General features: G+C 32.8%; 1 long non-coding RNA gene across 1 annotated transcript; it reads left to right on the top strand.

The window, feature by feature from the left end:
- The first annotated feature begins 9,123 nt into the window (after nucleotides 1–9,123).
- On the top strand, nucleotides 9,124–10,426 carry LOC148622453 (uncharacterized). The gene is made up of 2 exons (XR_015920874.1): nucleotides 9,124–9,316; nucleotides 10,295–10,426. It is a non-coding gene; the product is annotated as an uncharacterized LOC148622453 (long non-coding RNA).
- The last annotated feature ends 2,631 nt before the right edge of the window (nucleotides 10,427–13,057 follow it).

Here is a 13,057-nt window from a genome sequence, read left to right as displayed (position 1 = left end):
CACACATATCACTAATTTCTCCTTTGTTATTTAATTATGAAAAGCAGTTCAATATTTAAAATAACCGTTTAAATTCCTAAGGGTAGTCATGGTATTTAGAAATGTTAATACTTTAATTTATTTAAATATATGCATCCCAGTTGTAAATATTTGTCACTTTAATAAGCTGTTGACTACATGATTTCGCAACATTTTCCGGTCAGAAAGAAATTAGTATATTTATTCTTTTGTTATAGTAATGGCTTTATATTTGACCACTTTTTAGAAAAATCCCCTTATTAAAAACAACCCATAGAAAATTTGTTCACTGTAATTTTATTTGCCTTCAATCGTTTTGTAGTTCAAACCGTCATGTGGTATCAATCTTATACTGCATATTCAAGAGCGAGTGTATGTCAAAACGTGGAGGCTAAAAAAATATAGTGCGCTTTCTCTTTGCCTGTTTTTGTTTTTTCGCAAATTATTATCATTTTTCATCAACAAAACAGGGTAAATATCAAGCTATGACACAAAAAACTTGATTTTGAGGAAAAACAGTATTTTCGTGAAAAATAATGCTTTAGAAAAGGGATCTATTTCATTGACTCAAAATGATTGAAAATAGAAGTAGTCTTTTTTAGTTCCACCTGTTCAAGTATATCAAATTTTCTGTCTTTTTGCTAAATTGGATCTTAATAATTTTTTACATTTCCTTAATGAAAAAAAAAACATGGTCAAAAGTTAGTTTGAAACTCCTTTTCTATTTTTAAAATCATGACAATTTAATGTTTACCAGCATGAATGAAAAATGAAAAAAACATGGTCAAAAGTTGGATTGAAACTCCTTTTCTTTTTCTTTAAAATCATGACAATATAAAGTTTACTACAGAAGCCTATGGGGCAAAGAATGTATGACTGAGACCATATAAGTAATATAACTTAATCTGTTCCGGATATAGTGTATTTACAATTTAACGTTGCAAAACATATACTGTTTTCTTGTAGAATGTGGCCATCACGCGAAAAATCTAGGTTAACCACAATAAAATTAACACTGGAAAAATATTTAAGGAATGACTGTTATATTTTTTCAGCCTATGAAGAAATAACCTCAGTTACATGTTGTACACTGAATAGCCTGCGTAGCAGGTTATTTTCAACTGTGCACTACGGACATCGAGGTTATTTCACATAGACCGAAAAAATATAACAAGCATTTCTTATATTTAACTTTAGTACCAAAATTCTACGAGAAAATCATTTAAAAATTTGATGATGTCATAGTTGCATTACCAGATATGGTCTATGAGCTGATGGCTAAATTAATTTCGTAAATCTAATTTATCCGATCAAAAAGTGTTTTACTTCTGAAATTAAATTATTCTACTATATATACATATATCACCTTTATACTTTATACCAGTATTTAAGGGTTTTCCCTACCAGGGAAAGACCTTATTGTTTTTCTGTTTTTTTTATTCTTCCGTTATTTGCAAAATTTTCTGTGACATGCTCTACCCTATTCATCAGATGACCCTGTGAAGAATTTCACTATCCATTGTAGAAGTTATCTCCCTTTTATTGGCGTTTTTTTAACATGGTCCCCTGAACTCATTTTTCAGGATATCATGACCATATTTGGTGAACATTTAGATGTCATTAGGTTTAATTCAAAAAATGACCCTGCTAAGGAGTTCATTACCATCTGTAAGAGTTATGTCCCATTAAAACAGTTTCTTTTAATCGCTCATATCTTAAAAACCATAAGAGATAGAATAATTCTGGAAACGGTTACATGCACATAAGCAAACGGCCTAATTAATAAACATAAATTTTTGTTGTCAAACCATACGGGAGTTATATCCCTTGAAATATCATACTTAAGTTTTAAAAAATAATATTTCGAGAACCGGAAGTTGTAGAAACATGGGACCTTCATAAATGATCTTTGGTCCATATGACCTTTCATTTGCATTTAAGGTCAAAGTTCATAGAGTGCTAGAAAGCCTTCTCATTGCAAACTACAGCCTTGATATTGAGAAAACTATAAGAGATAAGTGCATACATACGCGTATGAAATGACCCTCTTGATAAGCCCTACATTTTGAGACAAAATTTTCAACTTTCAGACCGTCTGTTCAAAAGTTATACAATTTAAATGTTTTGCAGAATCCGGTTTGTGACCTTGACATAAACGTATGACCTTGACCTTGTAAGTTTTTTCAAGGTCAGATAATCCTAAGATGTATGGTGGTAGTTTCATGTCTCTACAACTTCCGGTTCTGGAGTTTATTATTGCATTATATTTTAATAATCCTTGGGCTCAAAATTAGCTCCAAATTATTTTGTAATTTTGTTGTATATGTTCTGCAAATTATCATACAGTTTTCAGATTTGATTTATCTTGTCTACTTTTGGATCTATTGAAATTTTAAGTGTTAAGAGCAGGGGTATATATTTCAAAATTCACAGCAGATACACAAATGATCATTCCACAGAATGAAAGATCTGCACAAGTACAACTGTTTTCCAAAATACCAAGAACCAATATTAAAAACCAATGATACTACAACAACTTAAAATTTTCCAATGGCTTTATATATTTCATCAATACCTATTTATAGATTTGATATTGCATCATTTTTCAACTTTGTCGAAGGGGGTCATGTTGAAGGTCTAAATGAGCACATTTCAAAAATCAGAGTATCAACCATGATCGCCCCGTGCAGGTCCGGGTGTTTAAAGAATAGGCCTGCAGCAGCGCTAAGCTTGTCGTATAAGGCGACTAAATAGTGCTCAGAAACCTAGCCGGGGGCTAGGCGCTCTGCCCACAGAGCAACTGGGATGTGTGCCCCAGGTGGTGAAATGGGGTACCCATGGCGTGTTACATGCTGGGGTTGTCAGGCTATAATACGGAAAACCTGACCGCAAACCATAGTGGTGCACCGTGTTGGGAAAGATGCCATGTTCCTCGCACGTTAAAGAACCCTGCTGTGGTATTCGATAGGAGTAGGAACCTTTGTGCTCCGCCACAGGAGGCTAAATTGCCCGACCTTACCCATCCCCCCTTTTTCCAGTGGCAATCAAAATTTGTCGACCCTATTATCCTTGTGACCCATAATTTCTTTTTTTCATTTCATGTTCATTTTATCATCCATTTCATGTTCATTGTCTGAATATAGCTGAAATATTGCTGCTCGGACGTTAAACCCCAACAAACAAACAAACAATCAACCATGATCAGTAATACATGTTCAAATAGTAGAGTCATTAAGCGCAAAAATTCAGAGTTCTTAGAGGGTAAGGTTGTTGCATATCAAATGAAAGGTCTTAAAGCGTACATCCGAAATATCGATGTTTTGTCTAGAAATTAATGACTTGGGTGAGGTCAGTGAGTGCAAAACTTAAGTTGTTTATGTAGATAGGGTGTCGAATTAAAGGTCATAATGTGTTCATCTCAAATTTCAATTTATTTATATAGAGAAAGAACCCAGTCGGGGTTAATAATTTCAAAATTCTTAAGTTCACAGAAATTAGGGTTGTTGTATATCTAACGAAAGGTCGTCGAGTTGACATTACAAAAGTCATGATGGGAACATCCACAATTACATTTGACAAGGTTACCAAGTGCAAAAATCAAACTGTTGTAGATGTTTTAATATGTATATTACAAAGAGAAAGTTTTCAAGGGAAATATCTTTCAATTGTTTAACAAACAATTGACATACTAGTTATAAATGAAATTATTGAATTAATTTTGATTTCAGGTTTATTTATCTTTTTCTCCAATAAATATTTAACAAATGCGATCTGCAATTTTTTTTGTTCGTCTTTGCAAGTACTTATTTATGAATTACACAGGCTTTAGGGAGAATGAATAATGGAATGTTTTGAGGAATTCGGATCTTGTAAATGTTCTTTGACATGATTAAGCCTTGATGATGGCTGCACTTTAATCAAGAGAATCACAATAATTTAATATGATATGAAGAATTAAGACATTTTTCTCAATTAGATTTGATGAAGCTTAGAAGTAGTCAAAGAAGCATAGCATAAGACCAGGAAAATTGCATCCATATTTTCATGTAGTGTAAATTTGTTTTTTCTCCTGTGGCATTATTAGATTTTTTAGCCCACACAGGAAGCAGACTACATTGAAAAAAAAACATATAGAAAAAGTCGTGACAAGAAGCAATTTAAAAAAGAATACAGTTTTAAATATAATTTTAACTGTTTAAATTAATAATTAAAAATTAAACATTCGTTGACCGTGATGTTGGTGCCAAACCAAAATTACCAACGTGATACTAAAATTTATGAAAACAGATAATGTACATGCATTACGTGTTTTATTAATTAATTAATTGAGGAAATAAGCGAAATTTGTTCACGGATGTATCAAGTAACGTTATGTTTAATTTGGACAATTGAGTGGAATCTGTTCATAAATTTATTCTACGGGATATTACAAATAATGACCCAGAGTTGGCTTTTATTGCGACCAGCTCGTTTTTTGTGGTGTAATGCATGGAGCCGTAATAGCTTCGTTGTTGAACGCTTTTTGTAAGATGAAAGTCTGTGCAATGGTTTATATAAGAAATACAGAACTCCTGAGATTTTTTTTATTTTTGTATTGAAAACTTGCATAAACAAAATAAATTAAGTAACATGTACAACTGAAGTGTAATGTATTTTTGGAACCGACTCGTAGTACATGCATTAGGTTTAGCCGAGAGAATATAAGTGTTTTTGATAATGCATTGATAAGTGCAATATTTATCGTTAGAAAGTACAGTGTTTTGTTTGTTACGAGAGAGAACTTTTCCTGTCAATAAATGAAAATAAAAACAAATTTTAACAGAAAACTACAGACGCTGGATAATTTGGAAATAACATCAGTACTGATGTTGTAAGATACATAAACAGATATTTCGATCCTTATCCGTTTATTGCAACAGGAGCTCAAAAATCAAGTAGAAATTGTTAAACATTTTTTTGTGATGGTCATTGTATATATTTACCTTCATATGGACGACATGAAGTATTTATGGTAATCTATTTTTGCACATCTGGTGATGAATGACCTGAAAGCTAATCGGCCATTTTCCGTTTCCATTGCAACACTGTTGGTTTTAGAAAGGAAATATTTGAAGGAAAATTATAATATTATCTATATAAGTGTCATGAAATTGCTTGCAATCTTTATTTCGTAAAACGACCCTGAAAGGTTTTCGCTAACTATGAGTTTTCATAGCAACCGTAGCAGACAAATTTCTGCAAATTTCATGCCGTAAATCAGCACACAAAATTTGAACAAAGATTTTTTAGGCAAAAATGGATAACACTAACCGAAAAGATAACTTCTCTTGGGTGATCTCATATTGATTCCGCTTTCAATGCTATGTTTTTCTAATATTTGCATTTTCCTAGTCCATAGTGTTTTACTATTTATAACGTTAAGCTAGCATAGCCTAAGATATATAATTTTTTTTCTAGTGAAGCTTCAATATGTTCGAATTCTCAAATTAAATTAAACTAAATTAAAGACCATGAGATTTTAAATTTTGGGATATTATTGATATCCAGATGATTCATGGAAATATTTAAAAGGCCTCGTAAAGATGGATCGACTGCACTGATAAGTATGACGATGTATGCCCAGCTGAGCACACGAACCGTCTTTAGACTTGACTACAACTGTTTTATTTAAATGTCGTTTTTTACGATCTTGTGTCTACTAAATCATTTTTAATAACTTAACTCTAATTTAACAGCTCTTCTGACGTTTGAATCGCATTGGTACATGTACACAACTTGCATTGAGTGGATTCTCCGATGCCGTCATTGGAGTTTTCTCATTCAACAATATTCATTTCAAAAATGACTTTTATACTTGTTTTGTGTGAAGAATTAACCTATTCACGATGAACCTTGAAGAAATCCTAAAACGTGACTATCGGCAACAAAGTCGAATTCAGCGACATCACAATCCAGGTACATGACCGAAAAAGGAATTTATAGAGACGATCTACATACACAATGCAGCGATTAGAATGAACACAATTATATTTTAAATTTGAAGACAAAGATAACAAGAATTTCATACTCACTTCTAAAACACTCGTAATATGACCTCCCACAAAAAGTGGAAGTAATGTCAGGTTCTCCGAAATGCTTAGCTTGTCCTGTTCTTCATACTTGCCCTCAACAGTTATTATAGAAAGACACATTCAACAGAATGAAAAACATGCAAAGACACGTGGCGCAATGATTAGATTTAACTTTAACCATTTGCAAACACCCGACTAATTCTGAATTCATTGATTAACAACACTTGTCATTATTATCCTTGAATTATAACAATTTGTGTGGAATGTTTTCTAGCGAATAAGCCGGTACACCTTGGAGCATTCTTGGCACAAAATCTAAGTTTAGAAATTTTTCAGTGTCCATCTTAATTATTTTATTTCATCTTGAACATAAATTTTACTTACTTGATTAGTTGTAGGGTAAATTCTGCATGATGTTCATACATCGTTAGACAGATGGAAGCTTTATCAAATAAGTAAAAACATAATGGATGGTGGATTTCCGGGATTGTCATAAGAGAAGGTATACTTCCGGAATCGCAATCAGATGAATCAATGTATCATGTGCATCATGTGTTCAAACTGTCATGCCGTCAGTAAAAGACAAAACCTTTGACGTAGTTTTTGACAAAGTTAAATGGTAATTATTAACAATTTTAATTACATCACTCTCAAAATAGGTTTACAATAGATTCCAAAACATTCGCCAACTTCGGACGTGACGAGCAACTCTGCGGGTGTTTCTAGAATATCACAGGACGTTTACCTTACTGGGGCACCTGGTCCCTAGTTTTTTTGTGGACTCTGGATTGCTCACTTATTTTTGTTTCTTTGTTCGTGTTATTTTGGTTATTTCATGTTTTTGTTGTATGCGTCTTTTTTCCATGTCTAGTCTTTATCTTTGGAATGCATTCGTTAGATTTTCACTCGAATCGTGGTTCCCTTGATTATCGTTTGTACATGACGAAGAAACTTTACAATAGATAAATGGTAAACTGACTATATGAATTGAAGAACTTTAGAGATTAAGATTTTCTGCTGTGTTCTGTCTTGTATAAATGTGATAGGATAGACTCACAAAAACATGGATGGTTCAATAACACTGCACCATCTACATTCATAAAAGGGAATGAAGGCATATAACAAAAAGAAATCTTGTTTTTTAAAAGCTCCGCAGTAAATACGACCGAAAAAAAAATAAACGAGTCAACGAGATAGAATGCGGTTTATTACTTTTGGAATACCTTTTGGTCGAAACAAAAAAAAAAAAAAAACAAAATAAAAAACAAAAAAAAAAACAAAACAAAAAACCAAAAAACAAAAACAAAAAAACAAAAAAAAAAAACAAAACGCGCCAGACTTTCAAATTTTCTAGTAACTGTTTTTAAAAAAGGAGTCTTATATCACGAATATAACAGAAGGTCTATCGACAGCTTTCAACTGTCACGACAAAGCGGTATTATAAAAGTCCTCTGAATCTAGATAAAATGCATTCATACGTTTTTTTCTTAGTTATTTCTTACTGGTTATATTGAACCTTTATTTTCTCATAGATGACTTGATGACTTTTAAACAAATTACGTGTATTTGCCTTAGTTTTCTCCTTCAACGTGTATTTGTTTGAATGATCATGTAATACAGAAAACTTCATAATTTTAACGATAAAATCGACGAATAGAACAAATTATAAGTTTGTCTTTAAGTTGCATCATATCAGTTAAAAGTGAAAACTCCATTCACTAATGAAACAGAATTATATGAATTAAAATGAACAACCCGGTGTCATATGATATTTTGACCCTGCGAAATATTGATCCCGGGGTTAAAATATCAAAGTGAAATTTTGACCCCTCTTATGATAAATTGATCCCCCCTGTATTATATTTTAACACCCACGATGACCCTCCAATTGCAAGTTGAATGAAACTAAGGGGTAAAAATAACACAATAGGGCGGTTAAAATATCATTACCGGGGGGGGGGGGGTAATTTATCACAACAGAGAGTTAAAATATCATAACAGGGTTTAATTTAACGCAGGAGGGAGTTAAATATAGCAACCTGGGGGGTTAAAATATCGCAGCAGGGGGGGGTTAAAATATCACAGCAGGGGGTACAATATAACAGGGGGGTTAATTTATTGCAGCAGGGGGGTTAAAATATCATAAGGGGGTTAATGGTAAAATAACCCCGCTGGGTAAAAATTTCATGTGATATATTGATCCCGGGGTTAAAATAACATATGATATTTTAACCCCGTGGTCAATATTTCTCGGGGGTCAAAATATCATATGACATCGGGATAAAAAGTCGACTTGTTTGTCGTCGAACAATGTCGTGAGCTTTATTTTCTATTAGGTTAAGATATAAGGTAGTCATATCCATAGTGTGGTGTAGTTAATTCGGATAAGATAGAAAATGTCCAACCTAAAGTAGCTAGAATTGTAACTGGATAACCTATTTTTACCAAGATAGATCTAATCTACCGCGAAACTGGATGGGAAATATTAAAATCTAGGCGCGAGAGAAGAAAACTCCAAACCATGTATACACATAACAACCAAATTGCACCTCCATTTCTGTGTAATTTAATTCCTCAAACAATTGAAAGTACTATTACTTTCCCCTCAGAAATGTTTCAGACATAATATTAACCTTCTCAGTGGGAATGCCGCGCTGACAGGAGAGTTCCACTTATTGGTCACGCGGGAAAGGGGAGATAATGTAATTTTCGTTTAGGGTTTTGTTGTAAAGAAAGCGGAAGTGATCATACTTGCTAAAAAAGCATAAAAAACACACTTTGCACAGAGTTAATCTCTAAAATATTTAAAAATAAATGTTTTTCAAAGACTGAACCAACCTGAAAACTGATTTGTCGGAACGATCATTTCAAAAAGGGGGACGTGATTATTTTCTTTCAAGTTAGGAATACACCTGAATTATATTTAACTGACACAATTGCATCCCCTTCCTTCTGATTGGTCAATAATGTTATTTTATGATAGGAATGACGCAGAGCTTTCTAAAAATACCAAATACTACCCATCATTCCATGTGAAGCGTAGTAAATAAAGTGGTTGAAAATGTGAAAGTTGAGGGAAAAAAATCGACATTTTGCGGCTGTTTTGAAGCAATTGCAAAAGAAAGATGAAGTAATGGTATATTCCACGCCTTCAATATGATTGACAAACACTAAGCAGGCTGATTTTTGGGTCCTCTAGACCTAAGCTATCAAGAAAGATACATGCTGTGAGTGTGACGTACAAATGATGCCTAGCCCAAAGCACAATAGCTCATCATGTGTTTCATGATTTTTTTTCCGCTATCATAATCAGCTTCCTTTCTCGTAATTCATTCTTGATTGAATCAAATTGTTTTCTTTACTCTTGAAGGACATATTCACGTGAACATTTATTTCTTTTTATAATTTTTTTATTTTTTCTATTTTTTATTTTTTTTTTTTTTTTGGGGGGGGGGTCTTTTGCGGTGATCTCAGTGATTCCCTTAAAAACGCTGGTGTTTTGTCCACTTGAATTATTAAACAATCGTCTAATATTTTGGAAAGTTAGGTCTGCATTACAAATAATATATGAAAATCATGAAAAATGCACTTTTTAAAAGGAAATGTGGGAAGTAGGTTGTACTGGAGCTGTAGATCCAAAGATTTACAAAATTAAAGAGAACCTTTTTTTCTTCTTTCAAAGTATTTCTTCATTATACATTGAGATGTCAGAGTTTGCCCATCCTCAGTTTAAATGAATGATGCTTTTTAATTCCTGTCCATCTGCATGACCAAATCAGAGCTTTCAAAGCATGAACTAAATATTCTCCAAAAACCAACACACACACACACACACACACACACACACACACACACACACACACACACAAAGAATATGAGCACTTGTTGACATCCAACTGTACTGTAGAAATTTGTCATTCTTTTATAATGTACATTATTATGCATATAAAACTACTGCATAATTACCTTTTATCAGTCAATAGATACTTTTTCTACTAATATATGGGATTTAAAGATACATATAATACACAGTTAGACATAAATTTTCTGTACATAAGAAAGGGAAATAATTTTCTGTAAAGGACTTATTTGTTCCTTTCAATGTAGGTCCATATTTGAAATAAATACAAGATATCAAAATATATTAGTTCTATATAAAATATAATGTATAACTGTCAAATTGGTGAAATATTTAATTTTTGCAGGAAAGTGAATTCTCTTTGTGAGAGTGATAGCTACTCTTCAACAATTATTTTGATATGTTGGCATGTAGCATCGATACCAGTAACCTCAGATTGACAAAGAGCACATAGATGTAAAAAAAAAAACACAAATAATTAAGATTGACATGTACATTTGTATTTGAAAAACAACATTCATACATGATAAGAAGTGTCTCAATGTCAGAAACTTATAACTATTGAATTTTTATACACGAGACTTCAAATACATTTGTAATTTTATTGTTTTAACAAATGATTACACATGCATATTTATAAGTGGCGAAGTGTTGTCCAAAATATCTTTAAATAAAAAAATCTTCAACTTTTTGACAGGTATTGTTTTCTTACAGCTTACTTCTGTTAATTTTATGTTCTATGGAAACTGGTTGTTCAATGAAAATAACTGATAATATATTAAGATTGTGATGGTATACAAATGTAAAAATATACTTTTATTTCCTTATCCTTTTCTATAATCCCTGTAACCTTGGTTACCTTGTTTACTCTGTGATATATATTGTTAATGGGTGAACAGTTCTAAACCAGATTTTTTTTTTCATGCCAGTTCATGAACAGTGTAACTGGACCCTTTTTATAGTATGTCCATCGCTGGTTCGAGTGAGTGATTTTGAGTTCTCACCATTGAGGAAAAACAGTCAACGCAAAGCTACATTTTTACTGAAAAAATGCAATTACAATAATTCCATCCGTCAGATTTTATTTTAAATAGTATGCTAATGCATGTTCATGTACATAAAACATTAGAACGACAATAACACCAGAAATATATTAGCAAAATAAAATAAATACAAACTGAATGTTTTGTCCTGGATTTTTATGGTATTAAAGAAGCCTGTATATTTGTTAGAATAGAGTACACACGTCAGCCAACAGAATCTCAAATATCCACCTTTTGTGTAGAAAGGAAGATGGAAACCAGTTAAATACCAAAGATACTACTGTCAACATTCAGTTGTCTGATTTACATCAAAGGAAAAAAAAAAAAAAAAAAAGAGCTCGTCCATTGTGCAAATCCGTCAAAATCTTAGTTATATTTCGGTCATGTTTGGAGTCAAATAGAATTATGATGGGTGTTTCTGGAATCTAGAGACTTCCCGTCCTAGTTATGGTCGTACTTGGTAAAAAACAACCACGGGGATGCAGTTGTGTCAGTTATTTCGGACAGTGGTATTTACCCGCCATATTTTTTTCCTTAACTCTCGCCGACGAAGCGCCTGACTATCCAGGTAAATTTTAAAGAAAGTGGGCATAGAAAAAAGTTGACAGTATGTCAATCCCCTCGAAAAATATGTTTTCTTATACAATTCAGTTTATCTGGATCTCAATTCCCATAATTTATGACAAAACAATACAATTATCAGAGCCGCACGATGTAAACAAAGATCAACTGCCAAGACGATACTAGCGCCACCACGAAAGAATCGGTGACGGACTGATCTTTCCGGTTGACATAAAATGACTACTTTTCTACCTCCACAGAGCGCGGCGCTCCGACTGTCTGAAGACTATAAAAGCAGAATCATTTATTCCCTCATTGACATTGGAATAAACTAGATCAATCAACAAGAGATTTGGATTTGCTATCAAAATTCAAAAGCGAATTAAAACGTAATGTAAAATCCAATATCCTCAAACCCTATGCTTTTGGACCCAGACAACTTAATATTGTACTAACATAAAGGCTAGAAACCACTTATTCCACTTCCCATAGTCTTCTATGCAAATTTCACAATATTCAATGGCTTCTCTGGACTTTACCTTAACTTTAACCTGCAGAGGACTATATATCAGCATGATTCTACATATGTCAGCTCACAATCCTCAGAATGGCATGTGGGGTTAGCAGACTTGCAGTGCAGTACTAGTCACGGGAAGTAGAGTGTCTATAAATAGCATGGGAAATCCCATTGTTTTCACAAGATAGGGGTATATTTAGAAATCATTATGGAGATTAGGCTTCACATCACAAGAAGCAAAATGCACCTTTAAAATGTACAGAAATGTTTTTCTTTTCAGAAACTGTTTAATTTTTTTAAATAAGATGATAACTTTTTTCACAGCACTATGAGGAACAGGGGTAATTTCTGCGTAGGACTATTTTTGCGTACGTTCCAAATGCTCATTGGTTGAATTGGTAGTCTGTAACCTAAATGAGAGGCGGAGCATCATTTCTTAATTATGACCTCCATCAAGTAAATATTGTTGGTTATCCAACTTGCAGATGTGGATTCAAAGTGACAACCTAACAACACTATTTTTTCGAATGTCATTTATACATTCTTTTAAAACAGAAATTAATGAATGATCTTGCGTGGTAACCGGGAAATTTGCCAATTAATCTAAAACAATTTTACATGAATATGAGAATCTATCTAACGAACAAAACGTAATATTATTGAAGTCTGTTTTTGAATATGTATAAAAAACTTAAAGAGATATTTTGCTGTTTAAGTTTCTATTACTTCCGTTGAACAGGCACACAATGACACAAAAGCACACGTCTCGATTTGTTATCTTTTGTCCTCCATATTTAACCTTTTAAAGCTTTTTTCTCCCTTTATTCATCTGTTTTATAAAACTTAATTTTCAAAACAATATATTTTTGTATGCGCATATATACACATGTGCATATATTGTATATTTCTTTCACGGGAGAGTACTTCACAAGTAAGGTTCACTTGTGTCTAATCTCTTTTGTACGTTATTCGACAAATAAATTGTGTT

Source organism: Perna viridis, chromosome 3 (genome assembly GCF_037379345.1).
Source record: "Perna viridis isolate PV_CMFRI_1.1 ecotype Kerala chromosome 3, ASM3737934v1, whole genome shotgun sequence".
Lineage (NCBI taxonomy): Eukaryota > Metazoa > Mollusca > Bivalvia > Mytilida > Mytilidae > Perna > Perna viridis.
This window is presented reverse-complemented; position numbering and strand designations above follow the sequence as displayed.